General features: G+C 48.3%; 1 long non-coding RNA gene across 3 annotated transcripts; it reads left to right on the top strand.

Moving 5' to 3' along the window:
* The first annotated feature begins 1,853 nt into the window (after nucleotides 1-1,853).
* On the top strand, nucleotides 1,854-18,969 carry LOC121101301. 3 transcript variants are annotated; one of them, XR_005833291.1, is made up of 4 exons: nucleotides 1,854-2,642; nucleotides 7,114-7,301; nucleotides 8,155-8,522; nucleotides 8,734-9,108. It is a non-coding gene; the product is annotated as an uncharacterized LOC121101301 (long non-coding RNA). The 3 variants fall into 3 exon arrangements; XR_005833292.1 differs by lacking the exons at nucleotides 1,854-2,642; nucleotides 8,734-9,108 and adding exons at nucleotides 4,116-4,359; nucleotides 18,123-18,969; XR_005833290.1 differs by lacking the exon at nucleotides 1,854-2,642 and adding an exon at nucleotides 4,116-4,359.
* The last annotated feature ends 1,817 nt before the right edge of the window (nucleotides 18,970-20,786 follow it).

Consider the following 20,786-nt stretch of genomic DNA (forward strand, 5'->3'; position numbering starts at 1 on the left):
TGGAGCCAACTCACTGATGGAAGAAATAGGTCTGATGCTGATACCGTCGTCCTCCCCCCATACCACGTGTTCTCCTTGGAAGAGAATAAAGACTCCCCAGACAGTTTTTAGCTGGTATTCTGGATTTGCTTTAAGTCCTTACGAGATGTTAACAGCTTGAAGTCCTGTAATGGTACAGGAGACCTGAACATCCTGGTGCATTTTCTTTTATTCAATCTAACGGGGACACAGACCTTCCCTGGTAGAACCCCCCTTTTGAAGTGTCTCTGTTTTCTTCATTCAGAAGAACAGATCAGCATCTCTCATGCAAGGCCTGGCTCAATGCCCACCTCGCTTTTGCAATGAATTTAGCAACATCTGCTTTGCCCATTAAAGTGATTTTTCTCTTCCTGGCCCTGAGCCTGTGTGCTTGCTGCAATTGATTACCAGCAATTTCCTTCCCAAACCAGAGGGTTCAGTGAACTCTAAATTGAATTGTTGCTCACTGGTCTCCTTTGGACCAATGCATAAGGCTTACGTGCAAAATGGTCAAGCCACTTAGTTCCCAAATCTATAGGTTGATGATTCTGGTTACACACGGGGGAGGACCCAGTGAGTGACATTTCCCATTTCTGCACACAGTGGCCTGGGGCTGTGGCCGTCTCCGGATTTCTCAATTTCAAGTCTAAGGTGGGGGGCGGGGGGTGAAGTCACCTTGCATACAGCAAGGCCCGTGCAGCGTTCACACCGCCCTTTATTCTAGTCCAATCGTAGCAGTGATGGCCTCAGATGTCACTGACTGGAAGGCTTACCTAAGAGACAACTGAGAAAAATATCTCTTGCTCTAGAAGTAGCATATAAAGAACTCAGAACGAGGTGTATCACTGTATCGTTTTGAAGGCAACTGTGGGTCCTCCTATGGGGTTTAGGCAGCTTTTCTTGCTTTTTTTTTTTTTAATATTTTATTTATTTATTTGAGAGAGAGAGAGCAGGGGGAGGGGCAGAGGGAGAAGCAGACTCCCCACTGAGCAGGGAGCCTGACTCGGTACTTGATCCCAGGACCCTGAGATCATGACCTGAGCCGACGGCAGACACTAAGCCGACTGAGCCACCCAGGTGCCCCTCAGGCAGCTTTGCTTAATAAAGCAAAGTCCTAGGTGAAGCAGACCTGTGGATCTGGGCGGCTGTTCTGTCCTCTCTCTGGTAGGTTCCTAGGTGTCCTGTAAGATGAGCTCCGAATGTCACCCTTCAGGAAGTGGGCCCACACGCCCCCCGGCCTCACACTTTCACATGCTTTGCTTATCACGCTTACTGTATTTTGTCGCATGTATCTGCTTGCGTAGAGCCTCTTACCCGCGTCTTCCGTCCACCAGCTCCTCGGGGCGAGGGATCCGTCCCTCGCTCACCGCCGTATTCCCACACCCGGAGTAACACACAGGAGGTCCCCAGGAAGAGCACAGATGCGTGAAGGATGCTGCCTGCCTCGTGGGAAGGTTGTACACCAGTACTTTGAGCTGTTCCCAAAGCACCCAGGAGTCTTCTCTACCACATGCCCTAACAAAACAAAACAAAAGAAAAAATCAAAAGATCCCACTACTCATTACTCACCAAATTGCTGCCGTGGATCAGGGTGGTTAATTGGAAGCTAAGTGTCTAAAATACGAAAAAGGTAGCACCCATGCTTAAACCCAGTGATTGTGAGGACTACGTGAAGTTATTTTTGAGTCATTGCATTTTCTGTTTCTTTGAGAGGCATTCCCCATTTCCACCACGATTGCTGAAGAAAACCCGCTTATGTCAGTAAGCACTTCTGAAATGATTATTGCATACAAGGCTGACTTTCTTATTCATACCTTATTCTCACAGGCCTCTTTCGCAAAAAGGCCCCGAGCAAGGCTGTTTGCTCTTATTTCTGGGAGACGTCTCCTTTACATTATTACCACAGTATTAGAAAGAGCACAATATTCCAAAAAAGTATGGTTCCGCCTGTAGGTGTGAGACCCACACCTCTTCACCAAGTAGATCCGGAGCTGAACCTCCAAGTCTCTGAGGAGATCCTAGGGTATTTGGCTTCTAGAAAGTCCTCCGGCCTTTATTTCGCCCCCAGTAGGGGGCCCTTGGCCCTGCTGAGGAAGTGGACAAGCGAACTTGAAGGGAAGCTTAGCATGAAGATATATAGTCAGGGAAAGGACAGCGAGGGTTTTTCTCTTTCCGGCTTTGGAAACCTAACAGAGAAAAGGCTGAAAAAATGTTCCAGTGGCCCACTTTGGCTCTGATAAATCCGTCTATCAGGTACAGTGGAACTGGGTGCCCGCCGCTGGCCTGGCCCAGAGAGGGATGGACCTCGGCCGCACGTCATGGGAGGACCTGGGCTGTGCGGAGTCACGCTGTTTCAGTTTTTCCAAAAGGCACCCCGGAGCTGGGAGACAGAAACACATTCTTCCCCTTTCCAGAGCTTTGGCTCAAGCTGAACGGGACTTTGCTAAGAGAAATGGATTGAGATGATGGCCAACTCATCAAGTCCAAAATTCCAGATTGAGTAAAGCATTAGGGATGCAGGGATGGACCGGAGCTGACCAGACCTCTTCCACCATCCTATCACCACCACGAGGACCAACGGGGCGGTTCATTGAAACGAATGCTTGTCCTGTACCAGGCACTGGGTAGGAACTAGATACCTGATTTCATGTTATCGTCACACAGCTTCATGAGGACACAGTGTCATAATCCCGAGGCTCTGACGGTTTGGTTATTTTAGAAAGTGACTATTTGTTGATGGGGGGCACTGTGCTGGGTGCTGGGGACGTGGCGGTAAGTGAAGTTGAACAGTCCTTCCTTCAGGTGTGTGCTGGTCTAGTAAGTGTGGCACGGCCAAGATACAGTCTCTGTTGGCCTGATTCAAAAGCTTGCCTTAAACCCAGCCCACAGTTCCTCCGAGTCTCCGACAGGCCTTGGAAGCCTCCTGGAAATGCCGCCCAGTCAGCATGGATACTGGGTAGGTAGATGGTGACCTGAGTTTGTTCTCTAACGCTGCACCATCGTGAAGGGTTAGCTCGCCTGGCACGGACCACATTTGTCTTCTGCTGGGCACCCGGTTGTCCCCAAGTCCATCCGTGTTGGATGAACGAGTATCACGTGTGTATTTTGGCGTTGGGCTTCTGCTCGCGGTGAGGGCACATGGAAAGCCGTGTGCTGTGACGGCTGCAGGGGAAGCCTTTCAGCCCTTCACATGTAGCGAGTGTAAGTCTTCTGTTCTCTCCCTCTTCACACGCCCCCACACTTCCTGCTTTTTTCTGGGCCTGGAAGCGGAAGTATTGAAACCCCGAGACAGACTGTTCTGAACGGTTTTTAGAGGCCGGCTGAAACCAGGAAGGCCTGGAAATCGGAAGGCCAGCTATCTCAGGGACCCAAGAGATGGGCCTCAAGACCCTTGAGCACATTTCCACCCCTCCTCTGGGCTGGTTGGGCTCAGCGAGATCAGTCAAGGACTTGCTCCTAGCTGCTCTTTCTTTGTGCATTGACAGGGCAGTTACCCGTTCTTTTGGCTTCATTTTCCGTTTATAACCGGAAGGGTGGGTCTTTAGTGGAGACACTGTTGATGCTTGTTTCCTGATTATAGAGTCACGTACCTGCTGATTCATTCATTCAAGCATACTTCTCGATTACCTATCAGATGTCCTCCATGAAGAGCCTTCCTAGAGCTTACATGCCAATGGAGGAAACCAAGGAAACAAAACGAATAAAGCATGTGTTATGTAAGAGGGCCGAATTACAATGGAGAAGCCTGGAGGAGGGCGTAAGGAGTGTTTGGTTGTGGATAGTGCGATTGTAAGTTGGGTTATGAGGGAAGGCTCAAAAAGAAGGTAATATTTGAGTTGTGGGAGGAAGCCACATGGATATGAAGTGAGAGGATTCTAGACAGAGAAAATGGCACGTGCAAATGCCCTGAGGCTAGAAGCCGCCTGGTGTGCCCCGGCCACAGCCAGGCCGCCAGGGTGACTGGAGCCAAGTCAGCAAGGGGAAGAGTAGAAGGACATACAGTCAGAGAGGAAATGGGGTCAGATGGTGTCAGGAGGGCCTTGAGAACAGGGGAAGTCTTTAGGTTTTCTGTAAGAAGGGGAGCCTCTGGAAGGTTCTGAGCAGAAAAGGGACATGATCTGATAGAGTAATGTTGAATTAGCTACTTTTGCAAAAGCACTGCCACTTCCTACTGACTGGCCTGAGCCTGAGGAGCCAGGGGTCATGGATCTGAAACCCGAGTGAGCCTCCTGACTCCATGACGAGGCATCGCCCCCACTGGAGTGAAGGCCAGGGAGCCTCCGAGAGTTGGAGGGACTTTCTCAGGCTAGTAGCCGTACCGCTAGGAAGCAGATGAGGCAGGTGAGGCAGGCGATGGAGTCTTTGTGTGGCTTCTGGTTGTGCTCTTGCTGGAGGCTCTTGGGGAGAAATTGTTCCCTGGACGTTTCCAGTTCAGAGGCTGCCCACGTTCTTTGGCTTGCATCTCTCTTCTCCATCTCCAAAGCCAGCAACATCACATCCTTATGATCTCCGTCGTCAGTCTCTCTCTCTCTCTCTCTGATCTCAGCTGGAAGGAAAAAGTGGCTCTCCACTTCTAAGGATTCACGTGACCGGGTTGGGCCCACCTGAATGATCCAGGATAATCTTCCCTTCTCAACTTTATTCACACTTACAAAGTTGGTTTAAAATATATGTAGTAAAAATATATAAATAGGTAATTCACATAGTTATATATAACTTATATTTATACATATTTTATTTGTACTTATGTACTTATTTATTTAGAGACAAAGAGCATGCAAGCAGGGGGAGGGGCACAGGGCAGAGGGAGAGGGAGTCTCAAGCAGGCTCCACGCTCAGCTCAGAGCCCGATTCAGGACTCAATTTCATGACCCTGAGGTCATGACCGGAGCTGAAATCAAGAGTTGGATGCTCAACTGACTGAGCCATCCAGGCGCCCTTTTATTTATATATTTTTACAACAGATGTTTTATATAGATACATATATATCTTCATAGATCTGTATCTGTGTGTATATACATACACACATACACACACACACAGACATGCGCTGACGTCGTTTGCCGAGTCAAACCTTTAGAAGTGGTGGAACATAAATAGAAATGCGCTCGGGGCCCACGCTAGCCTCTAGCCACACTAGAGGAAGATGGTCAGGAGAATAGACCAAGGGAAGTGAAAAGAGTAGAAGACAAAGAGGATGATCCTTATTTTGGGAGGGGAAATGGGTGACTTGCTATCTGCAGGTTTATACACACAAATCTATGCAGAGCAAAAAATCAAGATGAAATAGGCCAAATGGCAGTGGTTCATTGTATGTAATATACATATTATATTATATAACTTGTTTTATACCTTATACATGCACATATTGCACAGATAGAATGTAGTTATATAATATACTAATACAATATAAATACATAATATGACATTATATGATATACTCACATATAAGTATATATGATAGTATTACTTATAACACTATTAAATAATATAGAATATAGTTGTATTATAATATGCAATATACACTATACTATAATATAATTAATGTATCACCACTATATATCAGAGGAATAGGAGGGGTCTGGTTATCCAGGGGTCCTTGGATCTTCCCCATTCCTGTCTCCCCTTTAATCACTTCCCAGGTCCTAGAGAGTCTCTCTGTAAAGCCATCATCCTGACTCCTCAAATCCACACTCTTACTACACTGCTCCTGAGCGATCACTGTAACCAGGGCTGGGGCGACAAGAACCTCTCCTCACAGCCTGTTTCCAGGCTCAGTTTCCTCCAGTGCAGATCTGATTGTGTTTGAAGCTGCCCAGCGCCTGCCTCCCCATTCCCACTACAGGAAGTAGAATGTCCTTAGTCTCTCTCTCAGGCCGAGCCTAGTCCTCTGCCTGACTTCCATTCTACTTCTCAGCTACAGAGAAGGGACTTTCTACCCTCATCCCACTTCCTGCTCTCTGGGCCACGGCTCTAGTGTTTCTCCTTCTCTGAAATGTCTCCTGTGCCCCCTGCCTCCATCCCTGCCTTTTGGCCACTGAAATTCTACCAGATTCTCCTGGGCTTATCTCAAATGCCATCTCCAATCTCCATGAAGTCTTTCTTGACCTCCCCCAGCAGGCCTGACTTATCCACCCTTTGAGCACCGTCTATGGGGACTTTGAACTTCTTCTTTGGAGCTTACCCCATTTTCCAGTGATTTGCGTGCTTCTCTTTTCTTTCCCCCTCACTGATCCTGTCTTTAGATCAGGCTCTGGGCCTCACTCTTGGCCAAGGCCCCGCGGCCTCGTCACACACTCGGGGCCTTCTGAGTGACAGCCGCGCTGGCGGCTGGGACGTGTGCACTCAGAGCAGTGCGATTTATAAGACAGCTGCTCCATGCATCATTATTCGGGTGCATGAGGGAGCAAATGCCCCCGAGGGGTGATGAGAACCTCTTCTTTCTCTACGGACCACACGCATTTTTACTTTCACTTGCGTTTTCTCAGTGGGTCAACTACGTCACTTCTCCGACGGGTCTTCCACAGTGTTTGCTGGTTATTGGTGCCAACTCCACTGTTACTTGCTTTTGAAAAAAAAAAAAAAACCTGACTTACTCTTCTCATTGAGGCTTGTCTTAAACCATAATCTCCTGGAAAATACCCACATTTGAATTTAAAAGTTGCGTTTTGGTTCGCTCCTGACTCTCCCGGTTCCTCAGACGTCTGCGAAAGGGGTGATGTTGGTCTTCCCTCCCCTCCGGCCTGTGGCTGCAGCTGGGACCCTTGCAGGCCGACCTGTGGAGGCTCGTGCTTCCTCTGCAGCCCCCCGCTCTGGGCAGCTCCCCGCTGCTCGGACCCCGCACCCCTGCCACAGCCTGGAAGCCCCTCCCGGGACACCGGGCGCGACAGAGGCTTCGTCACCCTACCCAGACCTTTGGGACTTGGCATGAGAGCGTGTGCCTGAGAATCCCTCAGGTACCTTCCAGAAGAAACCGCTCTGAAGCGATATCTCGGGCAGGACATGGGGCCTGGGTGGTGACACTCCAGGGACACAGGGGCAGCTCCACGTTCCCTCCTTTTTCTCAACCCCTGCCTTTTCCTCACGAGGCAACAGAGCGCTCGGACTATTGAATCGTCGTGGTCCCCATTCAGGACCATCTCACGTCAGATCTGGACGGAGACGAAAGCAGATACTCATTTGTTCGTTGGAGGTAGTTTGTGGCAGTTTCGTCAGCCCCTCCCTGACTGAACACTGTTCTTCTGGAACGGCCACACGGCGGGAGAGGCCGCCCGGTAGAAGAGGTGAGGGCTGTCTACACACTTTCTTCCCTCCACCCCGAACACCAGGGGAGAAAGGCTGGGAGGACGGCAAGTGAGCCGGAGGCCACAGGCCCTGACAGGAGCAGCATTCTGGGCTTCGTGTCCAGAGAGCGGAGTTCAAATCCCAGCCTTGCCAAAGCGGGTTCTTGGGATCCCGAGCCATTTACCTGACCCTCCTGTGAGTCAGCTTTCTCCCTCGTAAGAGGGGAGGGGGTTCCTATTTCTTGACCCTGCTGCCCACGTGGATGTAGCGGAGGGAAGACATCTTAGCACAGCGTCGGGCACACCCTGGGCACTCAGACATTCTGTGGCCCTCCTCCCTTCTGCGAGGGGTCTCTGCCTCCTCTGTACCAAGTGATTCTGGCAGCGTTCTCTCCGTTCACACTGCTGAGGTCTTCCAGTGAGACAAAGCAGGCCCATAGGGAGCGAGTGCAAAAGCTCTGGGAAGCTGTGGTTGGAGTGGGCTGCGCTGTGGAGCTTAAATCCTGACGCCATGTTTAGAAGGGGGTTCCAAGCCCTGGAGGGGCTGCTCAGCCTCTAGGGCTTCGGTGTGCCTTTCTGCTTGGAGAGTCTGTGATTTGGTGGCCTTTGATCTCACATCATAGGTAGGGTACACATATAATTTATTGTCCAGCCTAGGAAACGTTTGAGAATGAAAGAGGCTGCCATGAAAAATTACAACGGGAGAGCAGGTGTAAACCAGGACTGTTTCAGGCAAGTGGGGTGGATCTTTACCTGACTCACATTTTGGCCCCAGGCTCTGTGTGAGTTTTTAGCCTTCATGCTCACCTGGTTTCCATGCATTTGAATCATGTCAGTTTTTTTTCCTCTTCAGCCAGCAACTTCGTTTTGCAGGCAAGGGCTTTCTGGAAAGAAGGTTAAAGGCCCTTGGCACAGGGTGCATGTAAATAACATGTCAGATGGTCATAAAGAGACATATGAAAGCCAGAGGGCAAGCCGATGCAGGATCCAGAAAGTCCTTCAGCTCCCCCACCGCCCGCCCCCCACATGCCTGCCCCAGCAGGCAGGCCTGCAGCCTCCTGGCGACCAGCTGTGGAGAGAAGGGACAGGCTGGGGAAAGGGCAGCCAGATGCGGCCCACAGAAAACCTAGACCAAATTTCGTGCTCTCAGTGGCTGGCTCTGATGTTCCAGACCCACAGGGGTGAAGAGGAAAGGGAGCACTTCATCCCCACATTCTGCAGGTAAGTGAGCCCCCCGAATGACTCTGGGGGACGGGGTGCTGCAGCAGCTAGCTCCAACACACAGAGAGCATGCCCTGATGGGGACGGGGCCCAGGAGGCAGGAGCACAAGCACAGACCGTGAGCTTGAGAGGGCCCTTAGACATGTTAGGGGCGAGGGGGTAGGAGCCGTGGATTCTAACCAATAGATCTGGGTTTTCCTCTCTGCTACAGAGAACCATCAGGGCTGTCACTTGGAAACTGAGGACAGCGTACCTATTACATCCACTGTCCAGGGTCACTGAGGATAAAACGATGTAATGGACATGGTGTAGCTTACAGACTGCAAATGCCAGGTGGCATCCTAATTGGAGATCTTCAATTCAAACCCCTGAATTTACAGATGAAGATCTGGTGTCCAGGGAGGTCAACAGTCTGGCCTAGTGTGGATGACTCCCTTTACAGAGAGAGAGGTTGACAGCTTGTGTGTGATGGGGGAGTGGTTGGCCGAGAAGGTAAAATCCAAGAAACAGAGACAACCGGGGACAAATCGAGGAGGCAAAAACATTTTCAGGGACCTTGATTTAAATCTCTGCTAGATAAAGTGAGAAAAATGATTCTGTGGTTATTTTTTAAGGGAGTGGGATCTTTTCACGTCTTTTCTTCCTCACCATCGACTGGAGTTGATCTCATCTGAGGTTTCGAGGTGAGAGCTGATGAGGGTAGCTACCCAGCTATGCCATTCTCTTAATAAAGATGCTCCTTTGGCCTGACTGCTCCACTCAGACACTAACACAGTGGCCAGGTTGGAAAAGAATATGCAGGCCAGAGCCGATCGATGTGAAGTAGGAGAAGGTCAAGGCAGCTTTAGCAGATCAATGAAGGGCACGGCCTCCAGAGTTGGGCGGCCTGGAGAAAAATCCCAGTTTCGCTGCTCACAGCTGTGCTGCCTTGGGCGAGTTCTCCAATCTTTCCGTACCTTCGCTTTCTCCTCTGCAGAATGACAATATGAACAGTACCCGCATCACAGCAGGATGTGAGGCTCAAGCAGGTTAATACATTGAAGATGTTTGGAAAGGTACTTGGCGCGCATTTAACTCTCTTCACTTGTTTCTTAAATAAAAATAAAATGCATAAGGGTGTCAAAGGTGGACATGGGTGAGAGGCAGTAGCGAGGAGTAGTAGGAAGGACACTGGATTTGTCATCAGACAGACTTGCGTTCAGATCCTGATTCCACAACCTTTTTCGATTCACGTTTGTATTTTTCTGGTTATTAGGGGCATATGTGTTTGTAGCAGAAAATTTAGAAAATCCAGAAAGCCAGCAGGAAGTAAATAAAGACCACCCCAATTCCAGCACCTGGAGGTGGTCACCAGGGAAGGACTGTTGGCAATGAGAACCGCCTCGGGGTTTGGTCCTAATGCTGGGGGCTTGTAGGTTTTCAGGATTCCTCCTCTGTTTGCATATCCCTCAGGGAGAGATCCAGGAACTGCCTGAGGGCAAGGGCCTGTGAATGCCTACTAAATAAAACATTTTTTTTTGACAATGATGAGACCCTTAATAGGCACCTCGGAGCCCTCAATCTATATACTTTTTACAGTTCTCGGTTCCCAACTGTGAGGAGCTCAGTCTTCCAGCGAGACAGCATGCCAAGCGTTTAGATTGAAACTCATAAATTTCTTCTTCCAACTTCCCTGCTGTCATTACTTGGCCACCCACATTATTGTTGCCAACTGCCAAGTGTGGCTGTGAGTGACAGGTAGATTCTTTGTGCCTGATGTGGGTCACACTTGCGCTTGGTCTGAGCACTTTTGTTTAATGCTCCACGAGGAGGCCAGAGCCGAGGAGCAGAGCAGGAGTAACAGGAGAAGTCTGCTGGGTGATGATTTGGCAGCTCAAGGAAAGTTGTAAATTAGGCTGTCAGAAGGGAACTTTCTGGCAAACTCAGTGAACAAACACAAGGTGTGAGGTGGCCAGTACTTGTAATAAGCTAACTTTCTCTCTCTCACTGGTGGTTTCCTCTTGTTGGTCTTTTGGTGAAGTGGTTAGACGTGTTAACTATCACCCAAACAGAATCTGAAAGGCTTTGGGGTTGGGGGGCACGGGGGTGGCCAACGGTGGTGAAGAGGAGGGGCACGAATGCACAGGTCCACAGTCAGAGCAATATCCATGGCCTTTGGAGGTTGGTTGATGGTGTCATCAGATCCCCTCCTGGGCATTATCCATGAGCAATGGCACACAAGCCAAGTTTCCTTGTCATTTTAGTGACTTCAGTTAGTCCCACAGTAACCCACGCTCTCTGCTGTTAGTGTCATGCTGTAATGTAAAGTCATGAGATTAATATTATAGAAACTTGAAGAAGGTTTTCTCTCTCTTCTCCCACTTAGTGGACCAAAACACACACACACACACACACACACACACACACACACACACCCCAAACAAAAAAAAAAACCCAAACCCAACAACAACAAAAACCCCAAAGCCCTTGGTATGTATGGTCAATCCCATTGTATAAATTAACTTCCCTATTGGAACTGTGTTCTTTAGTCGAAGTGACAGCAATTCACACCGATGACATTCTTAGAAATAGGTCTATCTTTCCCACTAAGGTCCCTTGCCTCTTGGCACATTGTTTTTCAAACTTTTTTCAGTAGCAGAATCTACTTTTTTAGGGTGAGAAGTTAGACAAGGGCTTCACTATTTAAAACAGATGGAGTGGACCTTTTCCTGGATGGAGTGAGAGCGAGGACCTCAGATGCCCCCCGCTGGACCTGTCTCTCTTCTGCTGGCCGTCTCTACCGAATCTCATGGCTTTGTGGGGCAGCGGTTAAAATGCACTGACAGAGCGTCTGCTACCGTCCGTTTCAAGTACAGCCACTTAATATGGTAAATCCTCTTGTCCCCTAGTCAAGTTAGGTTAGCAATACAGTATTAATTAAGCTTGGCACAAGTTAGCAATAATCAGACCCTTAAAAAATATCACCACAGTACTCACCCTCAATTCTCAGTAGGCTACTCTAGTGGCCTTGAGTCTTCAAACCAATCCAATCTTGACCACCAGCTTTGTGGTCAGGTCACAGAATATGGCTGAGGAATGACCATGCCAACCACAGGTCCTCTGGCCCCTGGTCATGGTGGTTCCCTGACCTTACCTATCTCCTTCTGCTAAATTTTGGCTTTGTAGCTCCTCCCCTGTAACTGTATCTTTTGTCCTGGATTTGAAATGCTATTCCAACAGACTTATTTTCTCTTCATCCTCTCAAATCCTGAGCATACCATCTTGGGTCCTCTCTTTTGTTGAATTCCCAGTTTATTTCCAAGTTCCTTGCATCTTCAAACATGCACAGAACCTTCTGTTACACACGGATGCCTTAAAAGCCTTCGCGCTGTCTTCATGGTCACCCCAGCTCTGCCAGCTCCGTTATTTCAGACATCCTAGCCAAACACAGCCTTTCATCAGAAAGAGCCACACGTATACTGTTCCACACCTATAATTCAACCACAGTTGACTCACTAGCCTGATGACCCCCATCAATTCTCAATGATTCTGGGGGAGCAGGTTATTTTTCTTGGCACGGACCCAAGACGTTGAGGCTAGAATTCAATATTAGGCTGGTCTCCCTAGGATGTCATTAAGAGGGTTTAGTTACTGAAACACTAAAGGATATTGTCATAATACAGCAATTGCACCCAAATGGCCTCATATCCCAGACCACTCTGTCACATTTTAAAGCCCTAGTGCCCTTTAGGGGGGTTGGGGTGAGGGCCCCAATCAGACCTGGACACCTTTGCCTATTTATTTGTTTATCCAAAAATATTTGGAATAAAGTGGGATTTTTCCTGACAGCTAAATTGAGGTACTAACAATTATTTCTAGATGTACAGAAGTGCTTAACCAGTGCCACGAACACACGAAGGTTTTCTTCAGTCGACTATTATTTACTCAGGACATTTATGGAAAAAGAGTCGTTTATACTTGGAAGAAAGTGTGTATTCATACATATTGCATGTGGTATACTGAAGGTCAGGTGGGCTTGAACGTAAACAAGGCTAATTTTTCTTTATTTGGATACGTTTAGCACACGATTGCTGAGATGCAAGCTTACACACTCTTATAAGGGGAAGCATGAGCTTGTTTCAGTGTAAACCTTAGAACAGTGAGGTTTGTCCACCTCAGCCCTGTTGACGTTTGGGCCAGATGATTCTTGGCTGTTGGGGCTGCGCCATGTGCTGTGGGATTTGGCAGCAGTCCTGTCCTCTCCTCACTGAAATGCCAGCAACGCCTCCCTCCCCCGCAGTTGTGACAACCCCAAATGTTTTCAGACATTGTCAAATGTCCCCTGCGGAGCAAACTCACCCCCGCTTGAGAACCAGTGCCACGAACACACGAGAAAAGCTGCAGGAGGAAGAGTTGCAGATGGAGGGACCTGTGGCACGACGGTGACTTCAGCTCCTGTCCCCACGTCCCTCCAGCCACGAGGATGAAGTGTCTGCACCTTCTCCCACCGGGGCAACAATGCACAGCTCTGCGGGATTTCTCCCACTGGGCCTTGGGACGTGTCCGATGTTTCTGCTTTTATGAATTAACCCTGTGTAGGAAGTAGGCAGAGTTAAAAATCCTGAGCGGCTGGCATCATGTTTCTCCAGGTAGAATTCCTAATTCAGGAGTGTGCTTCTATCCGCTGGCTTTTGCTACTTGACAAAGCAGTCCCGAGCTCGCAGTCCAGTCCAGACATTGATTACGGGTCATGCATCGGCTTGGTTGGGGTTCAGCTGATCCAGGCTGGACTCAACGGGGCGGGTCTGCTTCTCAGTGTAGGTGTGCGGGTCATCTGCCTCTCTCTTTGTCTTTCCGGGTCCTGTGGGCTGCTTGGGACAAGTTCGTCTCATGATGATGGCGGAGGTACAAGCACACGACATGAGACGTCTTCAGGCTGAGACTCAGGACTCCCACTCCCCCACTGCGGAGCTGTCCCATGGACCACAGCAAATCGGGCGCTGGCCCCACAGTCACTGGGAGGAAAGATACACTTTGCCCCTTTCGTGGGAAGAACATGGCGAAAGGCACGTGGATACGGAGAGTGCCGAGCGTGGGGGTCCGTGACACCATGTATCACAGCCCTCATTTTTAGAGTGGTAGTTTCGTTTCCATATCATTTTGGCCCCGAGCTTGCTTATTTTACTGGACACCTCTGTGATGAGAGAGTGGAACCGCAGAATGGAATTATCTGGTAGGGATGAGGGAGCCAAACGGACTGGTCTGAACATTTATTTTAACTGCAGTTAGCTCAATCTTGCACGCATTAAGCAGCGTTCGATTTCTGTGGCTCCAGACCACGGAAGAGGCTGGATTTGCCCGACGTGCCAGCAGAGAGCAAGGTATTTGCAAAGATGTTTGTGAGAATAAGATGTAAAAACACCGATTTGTAAGGATTGGCGGATTGCAGATGTGTTGGCCAGAAGACTGTCGAGCGAAAATCTCTGGAATGCTTTAGCAACCTTTTAAATTTATTGCCAGGAAATGTGCGCTGTTCACCTTCTCTGCATCTTTTCAAAAGATCTCCTGTAAATCCAGTCGAGCCCCTTGCAGGTACGGAGGGGTGCCGACAGTGATAAGTGAAGGGGCCTTGCTCCAGCCTGACCAAACACCGTTAATATGTAACCCGAATCTGACCACTTCTTGTATGTTTACACTGGGTTTCGGTATGATTTTTATCGGGTGAAAGAGCGATTCAAAGTGGCCTTCTTTCTTGGCGCTTGTCCACGATCTCTCACGGCTCAGGAGTAGAATGGCCGTAAGTCACGTCAGGGGGATTTGAGTCTGGTGGAATTAAAAATCATTTAACTTATTACACACAAGAATGTGCTGGATGGGTGGGTCAGTCTGCGTGAGGATAAGGCATCATAGCAGAAATCGTATTTTGTTGTTTGTGCCGAGACCGCAGGTTTCCAGGACGAGCTACGCGGGTGGCACGCTGCACCTCTCAGAGGGGCTAGAACAAAAGCAAGATGCCGACAAGGGCAAGTGCGGGAGAGGATCCCTAGCGAAGAGAACCCTCAAATGTTGCTCTTGGGAATGCCCAATGGTTCTGCCACTTTGGAAACCAGTTCAGCAATTTCTTATTACATTAAGCATATGCTTACCATAAGACTTAAAAAATGCCACTCCTAGGTAATTTACCCAAGAGAAATTAAAACTATTTTCTCACTAAAGTCTCTTTGTGAACGTTTGCAGGGGCTTTATTCACAATCACCAAGTGTCCTTTAATTGGCAAACGGGTAAGCATGTTGCGGTTCACCCATGCCACTGAGCGTGAGCTGGCAGTAAAAAGAAATGAGCTGCTGATCTATGTAATAACACGATTAAATCTCAGATGCATTATGTTATGTGAAAGAAGCCAGACTCGAAAGGCTATAAACTGGATGATTCCATTTATATGACATTCTGAAAAAAAGGCACACCTAGAGGGACAGAGAACAGATCAGCGGTTGCCAGGAGCGAGGGGAAGGGGGCTGTCTTTAAAGGGACATGAGGGAAATTTGGGGGGTGATGGAATTGTTCTATGTTGATCGTGGTCGTGATTATAGGACTGTGTACATAAGTCAAAACTCATGGAATCATGAACTAAAAAGAGTGAGTTTATACCCCAATAAACCTGACTTTTAATAAAGTGTGTGGTTTATTGTCCCCCAGAATCGCCTATTTTTATATCTGTCAATGTGACATATGTATTGGGATGGTCATCCAACTCATATTCCTTCTTTGGAAATGGCCCTTTGCTGCCCAGTCCCTGCTGAAAAGTGGAATACAACGGATTCCACACTCTGAGCCCTTGCTTGAAAGGATCATCGTGGACACCTACCCTCAACGAAACCAGTAAGATGCTCTCTTTTGAGACTTTGCTCTAAGAGACATGGAAACCACAGTCCAGAGGGTGTGTATTTTGGCTTGTAGATATGTTTTGTTTGGCCTGCACAATGTTTAAAGAAATTGAATTAATTGCCAACATTAAAAAAAATGGGAGATTTCACATAAAAATCCAGATTTCCGGCTTCTCTTTGAGAAGTGGGAGGATCCAGTAAAATGGGCCCAGATTCCCGCCTGCAGACAATGGCTAGAGCCGAGACTCTCGCCGCCTTCCCACCAGCGTGCCCCCTCTGTGCACGCAACTCTTCCCATTCCTGGGAGAAGCCAAGCTGCGGCTGTGTTTATGCTGTTAGCCGTCTTCCGGAGGAACGTTCAGGGAAATATGAAATATTTCTTGCACCTTCCACTTCTATCAGAAGTGGGAAAGCAAATGGTAAGACCATGTTTTATGAGAAATGAGAATGCGCGGATGACTTTGTGAAAGCAAGCTTTCATCTAATGGCGTATGACAAGCAGCCCAAGTGTGTGTGTACTGGAAGAACAGATTTCGCTTCCTTTCTGAAACCTACGTGGCTCTCTGTGCTCCCCCCACATTACCTGCCGGGGCTCGGACTCACCTGGGGGTGCGCTACTCTGCTAGTCCAATGGTGGAGCCCCGGAGGGCTGTGGTTGTCTCAAGCTGGAGATAAGTAGGCGCCACGAGCCTCCTGTGCAGGTGCACACCAGTGCCACCAGGGAGGGGAAACTGAGAGCCTTAGAAAGAATCAAGTCTGCGGAAGTTTTACAACTGTGTGTGTGTTGGTGAGAGAGAGAGAGAGAGAGAGAGAGAAGGGGATGGACGTCCAGAGGAGAGTGTCAGTGGATTCCCTTCAGTCGCTTACAGTGAGGGAGCTGGGTTATAACCCACACTGGACACTTCTCAGGCTTTAATGTGCACCCAAATCCTGCGGGAGTTTGTGCAAACGCCCATTCTCATTCAGTAGGCCTGGAGTAGGGCCTGAGCTTCTGCATTCATAAGATCCCAGATGACGTCAGTACCGCCGAGCAGCCAACCACATTTTGAACAGCAAAGCTCCAAGTCACACCTGCGAAGAAACCGTTCGAGTTTACCTGCCTGAAGTCTGTTTTCAAGTCAACCACTCTCCATGGAAGAAGTACTTGGTAAAACCAGCTTTTTTTCCTCACTCGCCAAAGATCACTCCTCTTGGACAGGGTCTAAGTAGCAGGGAGTACAGGCTGGCAGTCTGGGAAGCAAGAATAATTCTGTGAAAAACTGCCTGGCGTCCTCCGAGAAGCGACCTGGGTTAGCAGCCCAGTGGAGGGAGAGACCGTGCCGCATGCCTGCCTGGTCCTGGTGGCTTGGCTCTGTGGCCTTAGACAGACAACACAGCAGTTTCTCCTCAGTCAAAGGAGGTGAGATTTTGACCTTGGAGGCCGTTGTGAACGATTTAATTAGCATTCATGAAGGCCTGCACGATGTATGGAGGAAAGGTACTTCAGGAGAACAGAGTAATTTACAGCCACGATCCTCATTTCATCATGGCTTTCGCTGGTACGCCGGCAGCCCAGCCTCACCGACGCCCTGCAGGATCTACGGCTCCCTCACGGTTGGAAATGCCGCAGGGAGGAACTTTCCAGCACTCTGTGCAGGAAGATTAATTGTGCTCCTTCTCCACAACCCTTGATATTACTCGGGTGGCTACCATTTCAGGTTTTAATATGATGATTTTTTCATGCAAAGAAGGAAGATTGTTGGGGGATGCCTGGGTGCCTCAGTCGGTGAAGCGTCTGCCTTCGGCTCAGGTCATGATCCCAGAGTCGTGGGATCGAGTCCTGCATGGGGCTCCCTGCTCAGCGGGGAGTCTGCTTCTCCCTCTGCCTGCTGCTCCCCCTACTTGTGCGCTCTCTGACAAATAAATAAATAAAATCTTAAAAAAAAAAAAAAGAAGGAAGCTTCTCCTTTCAGTGGTCTCCTCCTTCCAAATAGGGGCCGTGGTGATGTCTGTTTAAAACCTATGGGCTCCGGCTTGAAAGGGAGATGTTCTTCCAGGTTTCTTTCTCGAAATCAGCAGTCTAGCGAAAGCTGGTCCCAAGGAAAGAGAATTAGGGCCGCAGAAGCGATTTACAAATTCCTCCGAACCACACTGAAAAGAGAAAAAGAATCCAATAAAGTTAATTTTAGTAATGCATTTTATTTGATCTAATGTTTCCAAACTCATTTTTCAATAGGTAGTTGATATAAAAATCATTAATGAGAAATTTTGCCATTTGGGGGGCACTGTCTTTGAAATTTGGTATATGTTACACTTCAAATGGGATGCTAGATTTTTCTTTAGCAATGCTTAATCGTGTTTAGACTTCCTAAGATCTACACTTGAAAAAGGAGCTTCGCCTATCTGAGTTGTTTCAAAACTACTCAAATTTTTTCTATTAACTGAATTAAGGATCCGTTTTTAAATTTAAATGTCAATTATAGAATGAAATCCCATTAAAAAAAATCAGTTCCTCGGTCACAATGGCCGATTCTTAAGGGTGCGAGAGCCGCATATGACCAGTGACTCTCTAGCGTAGGGCTAGTCCCTTAGGTGAGGGCAGCTGTTGGGCTGGGGCCCCGGGGGTCCCTGTCCTCACCCCCATGGCGGGCAGTGTATGTGTGTCCTTTGTCGAGGGACTTGCCTGCAAACTGACGAGTCCTGTGTGGAGAAGTTCTTCCTCCGTCAATACACATTATTTGTCCTCTTCTGTTCACAGAACTGCTGTTTATGGCCCATCTGTCTCTCGGAACGACTCGCATTCCCCAGAGGGACCTTGCACAGATCCCAACTGGGCGTCGCAAGACTAAAACTGCATGCTTCCACCCACTACTCTACTTATCCATTCAACAAATATTTACGCAGCAAGTTTCTGTGCCTCGCCCCGCTAAGCCCTGGGATGGCTTCAGCCATGAGAAAGGACAACTGGGTCACTGCCCTCAAGAAACTTCGTGTCTCCAAGTGCTAGACACTAAATGGAATCTCACAAACCATGAGTTAATAACAATAGGATATCTGTGAAGAACCTAATCCAGTCTGGAGGTTCAGTAACTCTTCCTTTAAAAAAAATGACATTTCCGTTGGGACCGGAAGGGGTTACACGGTGAAGCACTGGGAGAGGGGGCCTGTTCTTGGCAGAGGAGACAGTGCTCCAGAAAGCGCCGGAAGGTCAGGGTGGCTGGGATGTGGAGCCAGGAAGAATGGAGGGATGAGTAAGGGCCAGATCTGAAGGGCCTGGAAGGTCTTGAGAAGGGATTTAGTCTTTGCCCTAAGAACAACTGGAAGGCCACCAAAAGGTTTTAAGAAGAATGACATGATCAGACTCAGGTCTCCTTTTTGGCTTTTAGCAGATGGCATGTGGCTGCAGATCTTCCTCGGGATCATCCCCGTAAATTCAGCCCCAGCTGGAAATGATTGTGGGGAGAAAACATGGCGTCCTCCTTTCATTGTCCTGTTCACCAGCAGTGGAAGCCTGGGCTCTCTGAGGAAGAAAGAGCTCGTAGACATACTGAGGACAGACGCAGTCTGATGGCTCCAAAGGGATGAAATAGCACAATAAAATGAAATAAAAAACTCCAACAAACAAAACTCTGGGTATTCCCAATTTAAATTGGCTCTGCAATGGCTAAGACCCACCATGATTATATGATAATTAGTAGCACTGCTACTAATTATGATGACCGCTGCTACTATTTGTTACAGGCTCATTGTTTGCCACTTGTATATAAACAAATACATGTATATTTATACAAATATTATATATTTTATATATTACACAATATTATATATTCATATATGTGTGTATATATATGAATATTGACATATATATTATATATAGTCATGTGTGTATGTGTGTTCATACCCTAGTTCTAATCCATGGCAAAAAACCCACAAACCTGCCTGAAAGATAGATATTATTCCCATTTTGTTTAATGTACAAGGAAAGGGAGTTTCACAAAGTTGAAGCAGCTTGTCCAGAGTGGAGTTGCCAGTAAGGGCAGAGGCGGGATTGGCACAGGTGTCCGACTTCAAAGCCCTGATGTGTCCGCATCACCACACTGACCCTGGTGAGTAGAGGCCGGGCGAGCACTTGAGACACGGTGGCATGGGCTCACATGGTGGCAACACCGCTCACTTCTGTGACAAGCCAAGGGTCGGTAGCTGTTTTAGATATTTGATCCTTACTGCAACTTTGGATAAACTCACCCTCAAAGTGTTCTTTCCAGCGTGTGTCTTTTCCAAATGTTACATGTGGAGTTCCATTTTTTCCTCCTGTCGTCTTGCCAAGTTTTTTTTTTTTAAGATTGTATTTTTTTATTTGACAGAGAGAGAGAGAGCGAGCAGCAGAGGGATAGGGAGACAGACGCGGGACTCAATTCCAGGACCACGAGATCCTGACCTGAGCTGAAGGCAGATGCTTCTCCTACTGTGCCACGCAGGTGCCCTCCTGCTAAGTTTTTAACCTTTACTTTTTCCCTCCTGCTGCTCCGCAGGAGAAGCTGCTTTTGCTGACTTGAGCTGGGCTCCCTTCCTGTAGCTCGTGCAGGAGCTCGGCAGTCTCTAGCTGGGCATGCCCTCCTTCCTCTGCTAGCGTGGTCGCTGTGGGATGGACACATGTCCTAGGCACGGAGGCACAGCGAGCAGGCAGAGCGGACAGAGAACGAGAAGGGATGGCCCAAGCACAGACAATGACGTGTGAATTTGTGAAACACTCCCCACCAGGCGTGCAGGACGCCTGGGCCCTTCCATCCACTAACCTCTAACGTTGTTCTCAGAGGCAGGGAGAGGTCTGTCACATCCCCACAAAAGGAAAAGAGCTCGATCCAACAGTTCAGGATGTAAATCAATGGGCTTGTTCAAGCTTCATTCATTCCACGACACTTTGTTGAGCGCCTGATATGGGCTAGGAAGGGGTCTAGGGAATGGCACTGGGGTACAGCAAAAAATCTTAACTGATTAATAACAAAGAAGCAAACAAAAGAACAGATCTGAAACATTTTCACTGTGAAAAAGAGGTGGTAATTATATGACAGGTTGGAGGTATTAGCCAACACCAGTGGTCATCATTTTGTAATATGTAAATGTATCAAGTCAACTGGTCGTACACCTTAAACTTCTATAATGTTGTGAATCCATTACATCTCTACATAGCTGGTCAGAAACCAAACAAGCAAACCACCACCACCACCACCACCACCACCACCACCACCACCACAAAACGATCTAAATGCAGCTTTCATTCTAGTAGAAGAAGATAGACAATAAGCAAAGTGAGATGTAACATAAGTAGTATGTTTGTTGGTGGCACAAAATGAAGCAGGAAAAGAGATGGAAGTGGTTGGGGCTGGCAGGAGGATGGCATTGGAGCCGAGACCAGAAGGAA

This window comes from Ursus maritimus, unplaced genomic scaffold (genome assembly GCF_017311325.1).
Source record: "Ursus maritimus isolate PB19 unplaced genomic scaffold, ASM1731132v1 scaffold_7, whole genome shotgun sequence".
NCBI lineage: Eukaryota > Metazoa > Chordata > Mammalia > Carnivora > Ursidae > Ursus > Ursus maritimus.